The sequence below is a fragment of the Notolepis coatsorum genome, assembly GCF_963971535.1.
Source record: "Notolepis coatsorum genome assembly, chromosome: 14".
Classification (NCBI taxonomy): Eukaryota; Metazoa; Chordata; class Actinopteri; order Aulopiformes; family Paralepididae; genus Notolepis; species Notolepis coatsorum.
This window is the reverse complement of record NC_140178.1, coordinates 59,271,099-59,286,913: the sequence shown is the minus strand read 5'-3', so window position 1 is coordinate 59,286,913 and position 15,815 is coordinate 59,271,099. Positions and strand designations below refer to the sequence as shown.

At 45.0% G+C, this 15,815-nt stretch overlaps 1 protein-coding gene across 1 annotated transcript in view; it reads right to left on the bottom strand.

Moving 5' to 3' along the window:
- Positions 1 to 892, bottom strand: part of tspan4b (tetraspanin 4b) — a 57,155-nt gene extending 56,263 nt beyond the window's left edge. The window contains exon 1 of the mRNA XM_084329791.1: positions 423 to 892. The gene's annotated coding sequence lies outside the window, so the exon portion shown is untranslated. The remainder of the gene's footprint in view (positions 1 to 422) is intronic.
- Between the last annotated feature and the right edge of the window lie 14,923 nt (positions 893 to 15,815).

Below are 15,815 nucleotides of genomic sequence, written 5' to 3'. Positions count from 1 at the left end.
ATTTGTAAACGTGCACACAGGACATTTGTATTTGTTTATAGAGCCAAAATAACCTTTGATATAACTTGAAATTGTGCCTATTGTGACTATGATGATAGGAACAGTTTTATAAATATATATATATATTTTTAATAGCAGTCAATCAATTGTAAATTCTTATTAATGAAGATTTCGGAAGCAATCTTATACTGACTGTAATCAAAATGATGCTCTGAACTGGAGTAAGTCGATAGATAATAGTAACCTTCCCTGTGTGTGTGTGTGTGTGTGTGTGTGTGTGTGTGTGTGTGTGTGTGTGTGTGTGTGTGTGTGTGTGTGTGTGTGTGTGTGTGTGTGTGTGTGTGTGTGTCTGTGTGTGTGTGTTTACATCATGCATGTATGCGTGCGAGAGAGCGTGCATGTGCTGGTGAAGTTGACAGTACCTGAAGCTTGGTTTCACAGGTCCTTCCCTAACAAACAGAAAACTCTCTTCTTCACTGAGTTCCTTTCTTCCGTTGAAGAATTTCTTTCGGGCAGAAAAACCCAAGAATTCCACCAAGTTGGTTTGATTTGGGCCGTCAGCGTCTCTTCTTATGCCTTGTCAATGTCCTCTCCTCTTGTATGATGTGTTGTTCTTTGCTCGTACTCTCTCTCTCTCTCTCTCTCTCTCTCTCTCTCTCTCTCTCTCTCTCTATCTCTCTCTCTCTCTCTCTCTCTATCTCTCTCTCTCTCATAAACAAACAGTCTTCTCCTCCCTCTGTTTAACTCGGTTGATAGATGCAGTATACGTTTAGTATCTACCTATCCAGTTTGTTTACGTTCTCTGTCTCTCTTTTTTCAATTCTGTTAGCAGAACCGTTTTGCTCTCTCTCTCTTTTTCTTTCTCTCTCTCTCCTTTCTCAGTCTCTCTCATTTCCCCTCCCAATACTTTCCAGATGTCTCCCTCTCTCCCCCCTCCCTTATCCCAATCTCTGTCTCCAGAGTACTCATTCTTCTTGTAGCCCCTCCCCCTTCTCCTCCAGCCCCCCCCCCCATCCTTGTTACCCCTCTAATTATTTATTCTCTCTATCTCCCCCCCCCCCCTCTTTCCAAACAAACCTTTTATCATGCTGTCAGATTGACCCGTGCAGCAGAGCGGGGGAGAGGGGGGACAGTTCAAGCACGGTTACTAGTTTGCCACAGTTGGCAGCTTTTTCTGCACTGCTGTTTCCTCTGTTTTCGGTATATTGTTCTCCTTACACACACACACACACACACACACACACACACACACACACACACACACACACACACACACACACACACACACACACATATGCACGCACGCACGCACGCACGCACGCACGCACGCACGCACGCACACACACGCGCACGCAGAAACACGCACACAATTATTGAATTGCTATATCTGTGAGGACCTGCCATGGTCCACATTCACTCCGACTCTGTAATTCCTGACCCTAACTTTAACCCTTCCCACTATATATGACCATATACTCTAACCCCCTAACCCCAACCCTAAAATGGCTAATAAAACCAGTCAAAATGCCCTCACATCAAAGTCCTCACCTTTTACGTTCAGATCTTACAAGTATAGTACAAGTGTAGGTACTGTATAGACACACACACACAGACACACTTCCATCCCTTTCCTGGCCAATAGGCGGAAAGGTCTATTGGAGGATGTTGGACGAGGGGCTGAGTGCTGAGGGGGAGGGGGGGGGGGGGGGGGGTTGGTTGGCCTGGGTGAAGGAGAACATTTGTTTTACGCAATATCCCGTGTCAGGGCCTCTCTCTACCTTCACCTCACTGTCCTCACACACACTTCAGCTTCCACTGAAACACAACAGTGCTCTGGTCTGATCACGTTACAGCCTTCATTCCAACATTCCTGTTTCTATTCTTACCTCCATCTCGAAAGTCATGGAGAAAATAGTCTACGAACAGGTCGAAAAGTACCTGGCGGAAAAAAATCTAATCTACGAATTCCAATCTGGCTTCAGAACGTCCCACTCCACTGACACATGCCTCCTCTATTTGAACGACCACATCAAACAAGAGGTGGACGCGGGCAAATACTGCGGCATGGTCATGCTGGACCTACAAAAGGCCTTCGACACTGTCAATCACTCCATTCTAATGGACAAGCTAAAAGCAATTGGTTGATAGCTTATCAGTGAGCTGGATGCAATCCTACCTGGAGGGGAGAGAACAGATGGTAGAGGTAAACGGTACTCTATCCCCCCCCCTCACAGTGAGCTGTGGTGTTCCACAAGGAAGCATACTAGGACCGCTACTCGTCCTAATTTATGCAAATGACATGTCGTCAGCCTGTGACTGCAACTTGTTCCTGTTTGCGGACGACTCAGCCCTGCTGGTCTCTGACAAGAACAAGTTGCAGGTTGAAAAAACCCTCAGCTCGGAACTAGGCAAAATCTGCATATGGCTCGCTGATAACAAACTATCATTACACATGGGCAAAACAGAGTCCATTCTCTTCGGTTCAAATAACAAACTCAACAAGACCGACGGCTTCTCAGTTACAGTGGGTGACAATATTGTCACAAGGAAAGACGAAATTACCTACCTGGGTTCCATCCTAGAGGCAAATCTTTCCTGTGACTAAATGGCATCCAATGTAATAAAAAAAGTCAACCAACAAACTAGATTCCTGTACCGGATCTCCTCTCTGGTAAACAAGAATACCCTGAAGACTCTGGCAGGAGCACTCATTCAAGGGTACTATGACTATGCGTGCACCTCATGGTACCAAAGCACCTCAAAGGCGCTTAAAACAAAATTACAAACATCACAAAACAAACTGGTCAGACTACTGCTTGACCTGAACCCCAGAACCCACCTCACCCCTGCCCACTTTGACAACCTAGGATGGCTTAGAGTAGACGACAGAGTACAGCAACTTGCAATGGGCCTGGTCTACAAGATACACTATACAACCGGGGTGCCCATGTACATGTCAAAATACTTCCCAAAGGTCAGTGAATACCACAACCACTACATCAAAGGAAGCTCAACAAATCATGTTAAACCCAGATTCGGCTCAAACAAGGGACTAAACACGTTTCGCAATTATGCCACAACAATGTGGAACACCCTACCCAAAGCTGTAAAGGAATGTGAATCCCTGCCCACATTCAAAACCGCTCTTAAAGAGCACCTACGGGAGGCTGCAATTCGAAACTGGCCACCGTAAATGCCCAAAACCCCCACCACCTCCTAATAGACAGTCTCCTCCCCACCGCATGTATATATTCCCTCCCCGCCGTATGTATATTTCCCTCCCACCCACCCACCCCCCCCTAATGTACAGTCCCCTCCCCATCATATGTATATACTCTGTCAGGATCTAGGGGTAACAGTACTGTATATTGGAATACCGTTTATGTCACAAATGTATCAGTACTAAATACCTATATGTCCCTATGCCATAAATGTCATGTATGTTGTGTATGTCATAAATGTCTATATGAATTGAAAATGGGGGACCCTGATGGAAACAAGACAAACGTCTTTCTCTAGGTCTGCATCCCCTTAACAATTGTATGTATTGAGCCGTACTGTATTGTACCCATTCTGCAATCTGTTAAATAAAGTTTTCATTCATTCATTCATTCATTCATTCATTCATTCATTCATTCATTCATTCATTCATTCATTCATTCATTCATTCATTCATTCATTCATTCATTCATTCACATGTCCCATATTAAGGCTTTTAAATATCCGTTTGGGAGAACAACATTGTTAGTGCATGGTCACTGATTAGCATTTAAAAATTAGATGACGGTATGGAAAGGTCTGATAAAGATGTTGTTTCAGTCGGTGGTATAGAAAGGTCTGATGAAGATGTTAAAATATTTTTGGATAATGACATTGAAGTGAGAGTGTTTTATAGAAGGCTACATCACTCTCCGTACTGACAACAGACGATCTTACAGTCATAAAATAAATACTCTCCCCAAGGTGCAAAAAATCCTAGTCGCCACTGGCCATGACAACATCCCCTCCAAATTCCTCAGAGACTCAGCAGCAGCCACCACCCCAGTCATCACACACATAATAAACCTCTCCATAAAACAGGGACACGTCCCCAAGGACTTCAAAATTGCGAGAGTAACACCCCTGCACAAAAAGGGCAGCAAATTAGACCCGGGCAACTACCGCCCTGTTTCTATCCTTACATCCATCTCGAAAGTAATGGAAAAAATTGTATACGAACAGATCGAAAAGTACCTTGCGGAAAAAAAATCTAATCTACGAATTCCAATCTGGCTTCAGAACATCCCACTCCACTGACACATGCCTTCTCTATTTGAACGACCACAAATAAGAGGTGGACGCGGGCAAATACTGCGGCATGGTCATGCTGGACCTACAAAAGGCCTTCGACACTGTCAATCACACCATTCTGATTGACAAGCTAAAAGCAATTGGTTTTGATAGTCTATCAGTGAGCTGGATACAATCCTACCTAATAATAATGCAGGACCTGTTCAGAGGTCTTTAATTGGCATGCAATTATCCTCAACGTTTAGCGATTAGCACACACGGTTAGCACACACACACACCGGAACACACACGCATGCATTGTCTCTTGTAGGATCGCCGATGCGATTCGTCTCTGCGATTAACCCATCCCGTCGCCCTTCCCCCCAAGGGCAGCCGGGAGCAGACAGGCGTCGGCGAGGGCCGCGCCAGGGGACCAATCCAAGTGCTCCTGCCCGTCTTCGTCAAGGACGCCACAGCGTTAGCAATCTGTTGTTGTGCATGTTTTTCCATTGGGTTTATCTTATCGGGGGGAAACCCTTGCGAGCACGGGGAGAACATGCAAACTCCACACAGAAAGGCCTGGGAGATACCCCACCTGGGTACCTGGCATCATGGAAACCTGGTCCCCAAGCGGGAATCGAACCCTGGACCTTCTTGCTGTGAGGCGACAGTGTTAACCACTACACTGTACCGCACCACCTGGAGGGGAGAGAACAGATGGTGGAGGTAAACGGTACCCTATCCCCCCCCCCTCACAGTGAGCTGTGGTGTTCCACAAGGAAGCATACTAGGACCGCTACTATTCCTAATTTATGCAAATGACATGTCGTCAGCTTGTGACTGCAACTTGTTCCTCTTTGCGGACGACTCAGCCCTGCTGGTCTCTGACAAGAACAAGTTACAGGTTGAAAAAGCCCTCAGCTCGGAACTAGGCAAAATCTGCATATGGCTCGCCGACAACAAACTATCATTACACATGGGCAAAACAGAGTCCATTCTCTTCGGTTCAAATAACAAACTCAGCAAGACCGACGGCTTCTCGGTTACAGTGGGTGACAATATTGTCACAAAGAAAGATGAAATTACCTACCTGGGTTCCATCCTAGAGGCTAATCTTTCCTGTGACAAAATGGCATCCAATGTAATAAAAAAAAGTCAACCAACGAACTCGATTCTTGTACCGGATCTCCTCTCTGGTAAACAAGAATACCCTGAAGACTCTAGCAGGAGCACTCATTCAAGGGTACTACGACTATGTGTAGCAGGGTGGATTATCCCTGCTTCGTGGGAACGGGTGGGCACAATCACTGGGTAGCGAGACACAGTAGAGCTCTGTCTGACTGCACCTCCGTCTTTGAGTCTGGAGCTTCAACTGGAGGCTGGCAGTGTGAGTGGATGGGGCCCGGGATTTACCAACCTGGTCTGGTACTCTGGTCTTCCTCCCCTGCAGCAGGGCGGTCAGCAGTACTCCCCAACACGCTCCCACTTCCCCCAATTACTCCTGTGACCCTCCCACACCTAGTGACTGAATTGTAAGTAAATAACTTGGTTCCCCCCGCAAGCAGTACCCTCCCTCAGTGACACTAGAAACCTTACAATAAAAAGGGAAAGGTGGAATAGGAAGGGGTTAATTGTATTAACGTTACCCACACCAAAAGAGTTGTTAAACGGCTCATGAATGGACACGCACACAGAACTCCCATCTAATTCTTTATAGTTAATTATACTGGTCAGTTACAAAGATTTAAAGGCACTGGGTCAAATAGAATGAAATCTTACTATTACCCAATTTGTAACTCAATGTCCACGTATATTCTACACACACCTCTGTGTTAGTACCAGGAATAATATACTTTAATGCATTTGACTCATCGCCCACGTCTGGGTCAGTACCATGTATAAGACCTCTAGTCTGTAACCTCCCCACTGGGAAAGGGGTGATTAGATGGGAAATTATTATTAAAGACACAACACGTTATCACACTCAAAGGAAATAAAAAATGTGGGCCCACAATACAAAACAAAAGTCCTATACTAATGCCGGCATATATTGTTGATGGGGTACCCCTATGAACTGTAGTTAGCAACGTTAGCTTCGCCCGCAGGCCGCATCACACTGTGTACTGTGCAATAAGATCCTGGGCACCGAAGCCCTAATGTACTCAACCAAGATGGTGGCCTCGCCGCGCCACCACTGTCCGGATAGCAAGATGGCGTCGAACGCACTCTGCACGGGCGCTAGCAAGCGGGGCTGGAGCAGAGGGGCAGTAGTGGGCTGAGAGCGCGTGCTGGGTGATGGCGACCTCTGCTGGTCGGGATGAACTCCCGTGTTGACTGAAGACAGCCGGTGCAGAGCCGACGTTGACGCCGGTGAAGACTGGTTGTAGACAGCCGGTGTTGGGTCGACGCGCATCCATAAACTTGCCCTCACTGACACTGAAGCTACACTCTGGGTCCCAAACAGCCCTCCTGCTAGCCGTGATATATAATAACGCAGGGTGTCTCTAAACACCGGTCCTCTTCACGCCACGCTGGCGGGGCACCTCACTAGAGGGAATATCTTTAACTTAAGCCACACTTGGCTATACCGCCTTTCTTCTAGGATAACTCGTTGTATCGCTAGGGTATTCAGTAGGGAAACATGCAACACGCTACTACGTTTACTTTTATAGGATAACCCGTAATATACTCAAGTTCAATCCGTTCACCCGTGGTCCACTACGGGGCTCTGTCCAGACACGACTGAACCGATCCAAGTCCAATGTCGAAGAGGCTGGTTCCTCGCACTTCCGTCTCAGTTGGCTTGCTTCCTTCTCCGTCTCTCTCGTACGCTCTCTGCCTGCCACCGGCGCCCCCTGCTGGTACCGCCTACTAGCCCCAAAGGGAAACACTGAGTGGAGAATATGATCCAGGGTTATTGTTCATAATCCATATTCCAGCCGGTAGAACAAGGAGGAGCCTGCGTCATTGTTCGAGGGAATATTAATGGAGACTAATTAGTAGGTCTTGGTGCATCAGGGGAGATAAAAAGGCAAGTCAGCACTTCTGAATAATAGCCATATTTTCAGGGTGCTACATATGCTTGCACCTCATGGTACCAAAGCACCTCAAAGGCGCTTAAAACAAAATTACAAACATCACAAAACAAACTGGTCAGACTAGTACTTGACCTGAACCCCAGAACCCACCTCACCCCTGCCCACTTTGACAACCTAGGATGGCTTAGAGTAGACGACAGAGTACAGCAACTTGCAATGGGCCTGGTCTTCAAGATACACTATACGACCGGGGTGCCCATGTACATGTCAAAATACTTCCCAAAGGTCAGTGAATACCACAACCACTACACCAGAGGAAGCTCAACAAATCATGTTAAACCCAGATTCGGCTCAAACAAGGGACTAAACACGTTTCGCAATTATGCCACAACAATGTGGAACGCCCTACCCAAAGCTGTAAAGGAATGTGAATCCCTGCCCACATTCAAAACCGCTCTTAAAGAGCACCTACGGGAGGCTGCAATTCGAAACTGGCCACCGTAAATGCCCAAAACCCCCACCACCTCCTAATAGACAGTCTCCTCCCCACCGCATGTATATATTCCCTCCCCGCCGTATGTATATTTCCCTCCCACCCACCCACCCCCTCCTAATGTACAGTCCCCTCCCCATCATATGTATATACTCTGTCAGGATCTAGGGGTAACAGTACTGTATATTTGAATACCGCTTATGTCACAAATGTATCAGTACTAAATACCTATATGTCCCTATGCCATAAATGTCATGTATGTTGTGTATGTCATAAATGTCTATATGAAATGAAAATGGGGGACCCTGATGGAAACAAGACAAACGTCTTTCTCAGGTCTGCATCCCCTTAACAATTGTATGCATTGAGCCGTACTGTATTGTACCCATTCTGCAATCTGTTAAATAAAGTTTTCATTCATTCATTCACTCTACACTCGTTTTGTAGAAGCTTTACATGTCTATCTCTTGTTAGAGGCTTACGCCCCCTTGTGGTGAAATTCCCATGTTATTTGAAAGACACATGGGGCCTTTAGTATTGAACTGACGTTGTATTTAACTGACACGAGCCAAGCACCGAATCTTTAGTATATCTCCACGTCACTATGAGCATCGTCATCTTACCTGGGAACCCCATGCACATTATGTGCTCATTCTGTTCAGACTGTTCATTGATCTTTTTCCTCTTGAAAAACTGTCAAGGTAGATGTACAGTATGTCCACATCCACATCAGCACTGTTCACATTGTCTACTAAAGATTGTGTCGGCCACCAGGTTAATAGTACAATGATTAAATGAGTAGTATGTATTTTAACTCAGTGTTTCTCAACCACCAGGGGTGTAAAAAGTACCCAGAAATTATACTTAAGTGAAAGTATGGGTACTGTTGTTAAAGTTAGAGGTTCTATGTAGGATTGCTAGTAACTGTCTAACTGCATATATAACTGTTTCCACTAGAGGGCGCTCTAGGCGGAGCCACTCATGATACCACCAGGTGGCGAGTATATAAAGAGATGTCTCCTCCCCCTCTACCTCTTTTCCACCAGCCTCTCAGTGAGAGGAGAACTCTAGAACTGCTGTTTAACATGTGAATGAATAAACCACACCAAAGGCTAAAGATAGAAACCATGCCTATTGACCACATTATTGTCGCCCCATAGCCAGATTCTGCCAACAACTGTCTCAAAATCTGACTCAAGTAAAAGTAAAAGTATCTGGCTAAAAACACACTTGAGTAAAAGTAAAAAAGTCCTACTTTTAAATGTACTTAAGTGCTAAAAAGTTAAACTATTTTAATTTTTTTAAAGGGATAGACCAGCCCTATTCCCCGTACCTGGTTCAACTAAGTCGATCAAAAGTCCCATTATCCAGATTCAATTAACCCGATGTTTGAATCCACGATTTCCCTGTTCCTCGAACGCTGATTCAGTCTCGTTAATTCGAACCAGACTTGATACTCAGGATAATTGCGCACGGCCGCCTCAGTTGAAAAGACAGCAGGTGTTGATTGCAGAAATCCTGCATGATTTTCTAACGGCATTGATTGATTGATTGATTTAAAACTTTATTAACAGATTGCAGAATGGGTACAATACAGTACGGCACAATAGCCTCGCCGACAAGTTAAATGCATATCTATAGGCTAATTTTAAGTCCCTCATTACCCCAATAAATCAGATTAAATTTCTTTAAATGTGCCTGCTGGCAGTAGGCTTAATGGAATGAATAATCAAATGAGATCTTGCTAGTGAAAATAATTTGTTCAACTCTTTCAGAATAAGGATAAAAACAAGCCCAAATAGTATATCTAATTGATACAAATTATATTATGAGGATATCTGTACTGTATGTGCTTAGGTATTATGTACTATATAAATACATGGTTCCCAAAGAGAGGCTTGGAGGGAGGCTTGCAGTTACACTATTAATCAGGTTTTAATCTGTTCATCCATACATGCATTGAATTGATTAACCTTTGGTTTATACCAGTGACACCTCATGTTCATCATCAGATAACAGTGCTTGAAAAGATAAATGCATTTTCTCAAATTCATTCATCAAAACGTCAAAGGCTCATTCAATTTATCAAGTCACGTCACGTCATCAAATCCATCAAACAGCGCATCTCCTCATATATTTACAAGTCACAGTGACAGTGATACAATTAAACAATCCACTGATTCAGATTCCTCATAATTCATATCCACAATCCGCGCATAGACGCTTCAGCTTGAATGAAACACAATCCGGGCGCTCCATTAAGCAAATACACAGCGAAGAATATGAAACTAATCAGAGCCAAACGCCCGATAGGTTTCATTCATTAAAAATATCCCTGCGGGATTCACATTTGCAATGATCCGTTTAGTCCGTTATTAAAATAACTGTGTGTGTCGCGATCACCGTATCCGTATAAATATGACGTGCATTATATAGGACAAAGTAAATTCATAGGCTGAATATGATTTATTATCAGCATCAGGGACGTGCACAGGACTTTAGAGGGGCAGGTGCTCAAAGGCTGAAAAGGGCACTACACTTGTGTGTATATATTAACCGAGCGAGTGTAGCGCACAAGCCCGATTTTTAAGGGCCCTTTTCGGGCGGGGGCCCCCTTTTTATGCTTTTTGGGGGGTTTTGGTGATCAAATATTGAATATTGAACTATAATAATCAGTGCAGGAGCTCACTTATCCTTGAAAGACACTTTTATCACTGACTTAAAAGGCCCATACATCTCCATAAATGTTCAGGGGGGAGGGAATAAGTGCTTACCCTACAGACCCCAAGAAGTGCTGTATATTCTGTATTGTTTAATATAAATAAATTTTTTATTCCAATCCCCATTTGTATTTGAGATTCCCAAATCCCATCGGACTTGACTTCTTCGTGTCCCTCAATGAGTGTAATACCAGCATTCAACTGTATGCACCACAGCGGTTTCTATCATCATCATCATCATCATCACCACCCACGCTATGCATAAAATAGGTCCGCGGAGAGGCACAGTGAGGAGGCCGTGCAAACTGCAATGGAATATGGGGCATCTCTCTCTCTTTACCTAATATTTTGATTCTATCCTGACATTTTTCAGTTGGAAGGGCAGTCTATATGCGTAACGGTAAAAAAAAAAAAAAAAAAAATTGCACTTTTTTGATGAGGCTCAAAAAGGCAGGTGCTCAAGCATAGGGCTGGGCGATATGGCCTAAATATGATATCACGATATTTTCTGACCTTTCGGCGATACACGATACGCATCACGATGTTTTTCTTTTTTTCCCCAAACAATTCATTATGAGGCTTACCAAGACAGTATTTGAGTTTGCAAGCTAACATTAAAGACAAAATAAAATACCCATGCATTTAGCATTTTTATATTATATATTAGATTTAGATTATTGGATTATTAGATTATATATTGCATATATTTAGCAATGAGATATTATATGATTTAGATATGAAATATGATGAATTGAAAATGGGGGACCCTGATGTAAACAAGACGAAAGTCTTTCTCTGGTCTGCATCCTCCAGTCCACTGTTGACTGTTGTTGTATTGAGCTGTACTGTATTGTACCTATGCTGCAATCTGTTAATAACGTTTATATTCATTCAGTCGGCAAACAGAATCATTTTGATTGACAGTCGCGTCTGCCAATTACGTCACATCGCTTGCACCCGCCCTGCTGTTCTTAGCACCAATCGGCAAGCGTCATTCGGCAAGCGTCATTTTTTACTTCCGCCATTGGAGAGCTCAATGAAAACAACAATGGCAGCGGTAGCTCGCCGCGGCCGACGTTTAGCTTTGAGCTCTGCAGAATGACTAAACGACTGGAGGCATAATGATTTTACTGCAACGGATGTTATAATAAAAGCCTTTCCATACATCTGTCTGATTGAAAACGTTATTAACAGACCGCAGAATGGGCACAACGGAGTCAGCACGGGCTGAGATATGAACGGCTAATGCTTGCTATATCTAGGTCGACCTCGGTCGTTGCTATGTAAATACGCTGATGTTATTGAAAGTGTAACTATATAACGTCAATGCCACAAAACGAATGCCTTTGTTATCATAAGTAGTAACTTTTGATGCAGTAGTGTGTGTGTGGGGCGGCGCTGTTCAAAAGTGTCAACGTGTGGACCAGATTGACGCAACACAAGCCTCTTGGGCAAAACATCACGATATCCACGATACGTTTAAAAAGTGTATCGTTAATGAACTGTACCCGATATTTATATAATATCGTCATATCGCCCAGCCCTACTCAAGCACCCCTTGGCCTCTATGTGTGCACGTGCCTGATCAGCATTTTAGGTAGACCTATTATTTTACATTTCAAACGAAGCACAAAAACATAATTCAGAATGGTATAATGGGATCTAGACTGTGAGAATTATTTCAGGAAGCGAGCTGGGATTTCTTTGCGAGGGTGTGGCCATGCAGGTTATCCAGCTAACTGAACTAAACTCTGCCCTCGACCAGGTTCAAACTTTCTGATCTGTTACCATGGCGATTTAGAAAATCCGACGTCGGGGAACGGAAAGGTCTGGCTTAAGTCAAGCTATGCTGAGAATTATCCGGCTAACTCTTTATTGGGTTGTTAAGACCATTTATATTGTAACTAATACATTTAAGGCTTGTCATAATGTCATTGTATTTCGTATGTACAACATAGATCTATCTTCCATAGTATATGAGCTTGAGGCATTTGTCAAAGAGTATACAACATAAAAAACAAAACAAAATGGTCCCCTATTCACTTGTAAGGGAAAACCTAGGGCTTCCAATTTTCCAGTAAGCTGTCTTACATAAATCACAAATGAAATAATCTCCCGATGTTCTAGAGAGGTGTAGCTTTCTCTCTCAGGGAGCATATTGCACTAAGTGCAGAGAAGTTAACCACGAACGTATAGGGTTAACCTTTGCCTGGTAACACAGGCTAAGTGTGATCCGTCTATGGCTCAGTCTCTGGCCTCAGAACCACATATAATTAAAGTAGATTTAATATATTTAAATGTTCCCAACAGGTAATTAATACTCAGGGTAAATGATAATCATATTAGTCAGCAGCATGTCCATTATTTCTTGTGTTTTACACTTATTGTAAACATTTCGTTAGTTTACTATATCTAACTGGTTTACTCATCTTTATCGTCCATGAATGATCTTAGGTCTGCGGCAGATAGTGACGTCATGGCTCCTTTCGTTCGCTGCTCACGCCCTCTTCTTTGTGTTCGCCACCTGTCCCTGTCCCTTGTCAGTTCTCTTTGTAGTTTCTCTCTTTCGTCGATTTGGACATGAATTCCCAGTTCTTTCAGTGTGGGAATTGCATCTACCAGAGAGTCAAACACCTTCGTTCCCGATTCTGTTGTCATCCTGAGTCGTGCCGGGTATGGGCAATTAGCGCGTATCCCTTTTTCCTTCAGCTGTTTGATGACGTGACGCACCTGACCCCTCTTCTTTTGCAGGTCTGGGGAGTAATCGTGATCAAAATAGATCCTTTTCCCTTGAAATGTGACGGTTTGTCCCCATGCAAGCTGTAGAACCTGTTCTTTGATATTGAAATCTAGAAAGCGCACAATGATAGAGCGCGGGGGTGCGCTAGACTCTCTCGGTTTGGCCATCAGTGATCTGTGCGCTCTTTCTATCTTAATCTCAGACTCAAGTTCAGGTGTTATTTTCAGGGATGTTGTCAATAGCTGCTTCACAAACTCTTTAGTATCCTTGTCCTCGCTACCTTCAGGGACTTGGTAGATCCGGATATTGTTGCGTCTGAGTCTATTTTGCAAGTCTTCACAGGTTGCTGTAATTTCTGCATCTCTTCTTACAAGGTATTTGAGCGCCCTCTGGTGTCTCATTCCACTATCATCCAGTTTCGTGATTTCTTTTTCAATTACCGTAATTCTACCTTCTGTTTTGTCAATCCATTCAGTTACTTGCGACATAGATGTTTCAAGTTTGCTCACTGAAGACTGGGTGGCATTGTGTGCTTCTTTATTCTCTCTCCTTAGATCTTTTAATTCTTTTAGAATCGCGGATTCCTCTCTCTCTGTTTCCTCGTCAGTGTCGGAAGAGCTGGTTTGACAAGCCTGTTCATCTGTGACATCTTTCTCATTTCCAGAGTCGGTTTTGGTATTTCTTTTAGCACTTCGTTTCTTCGGGCTCATCTTTAGACTTCTTACCGTTTCACTCGTTAAATGTTGCTGACAATATCTGTTTGTTGGGTCGTTTATCTCGGGGGTTCTGAGGAGCTCGAGATTCAAGCTGCTACCCGGACATCACACAACCGGAATATCAGTTAGCCAGGTATGGGAAATAGGGCCCAGGGGTCTCAAACTCATTCCATCGTGGGCCAAGTTTTCATTTGAACTATACAGTACATTGATTGCACCAGGTGAGTTGAAGAGGTGAGCCAATTAGTGAAATCATCAGCTGGTGTTTAGGCAAGGCTGGAATGAAACCAAGCATACACTCTGCCCACAATGGAATGTGTTCTGCGATAGACAATGCTGAAATGAAAGAACAGAGGACACTTTTTTTGCATTAAAATTATTTAATGCTCTTCTCCATTGAAGGTAAACGATAGGTTATGTAGATAACCTAGTTATATTAGTATTGGCTGAGCGTCCCGCTCTGAGCCTTATGAGATACCCCTTATCTCCTATGATACCTATTGTATCCAACGAAACAACTACATGCACCCCACCTGTTTTGGGCCCCGCCCCTATGGTGGCATAGCCCATATAACCGTGTCTCTGGTCACCAAACACCCTTCCTCGCCAAATCCCGTCCCAGGAAAAGATCCCTCAAGAGGGAACTCAGGGCCGCGCAGAGCGGGACGCTCAGCCAATACTAATATAACTAGGTTATCTACATAACCTATCGTTATATATCGTATTTGCTTTCGCGTCCCGCTCTGAGCCTTATGAGATATGGGGAAGAGCGGACGCAAGACCGACAAATGTACCCCCTGAGGACCCGTAAGCCCACATCAAGGGGTGCGGGGAGCCCTGTCACCCCATCCTTCCTAATGAAGGGGGGGCGCAGTCAACTCCACCTGAATGCGAACAAGAGGGAACCAGAACCCCTTGAACACACCGTACAGGCGGAACCACGTGTGACTCAACACACTGTGGCCCATACCCATACACTCCTGCTACCCGACCAAGGACGGGAAGCAGGAAAGGCCACAGACCCCAGAACCGCCTGGGAGACAGAACCTCCGGTCATGTCCATGAGGTAAAACCTTACAAAGGGACCCGGGGAGGACCATGAAGCTGCAGCACAGATGTCCTCCACCGAGGCCCCACCCAGGAGAGCGGCAGAAGCAGCCACCCCACGAGTGGAGTGCGCCCTGACGCCCCCAGGGGGATCCTGCCCAGCCAACATGTAGCAGAGGGTAATGCCCTCGCACAACCAATGGGACAGGCGCTGCTCCGACAGTGCCTTACCAGCACGAGCCCCACCGTAAAGGACAAAAAGCTGGTCGGTAACCCTGAAGTCCTGAGTACGGCTGAGGTAAATCCCCAAGCACGGACTGGACATGACAGGTGAAGGCCCGCATCTAACTCACTAGTGTGAGGAGGAGGACGAAACGCCTGAACCACAATATCCCGGGAGCGGAAGGAACTCCGGATATTCTTAGGCACGAAAGCAGGATTAGGTCGCAGAGTGACACCGCAATCGGTCCGAAAAGACAGGCACTCTGGACGTACCGAGAGAGCACAGAGCTCACCTACGCGTTTAGCGGAAGTGACAGCCAGTAGGAACGCGGTCTTGAAGGACAGCTGTCCCAACGGCGCCTGCTCGAGCGGCTCAAACGGGGCCAAGGACAACCGACCGAGGACCAATTGAAGATCCCAAGTCGGAGCCAAGGAGCGTTGCACCGGCTTAACGCGTCGAGCGCCAAGCAGGAAACGCTTCACAAGAGGGTGGCTGAACAAGACATCCCCTCAAACCCCTCATGATAGGAGGATATAGCTGCTGCATATACCCTCACCGTCGAAGCCGAC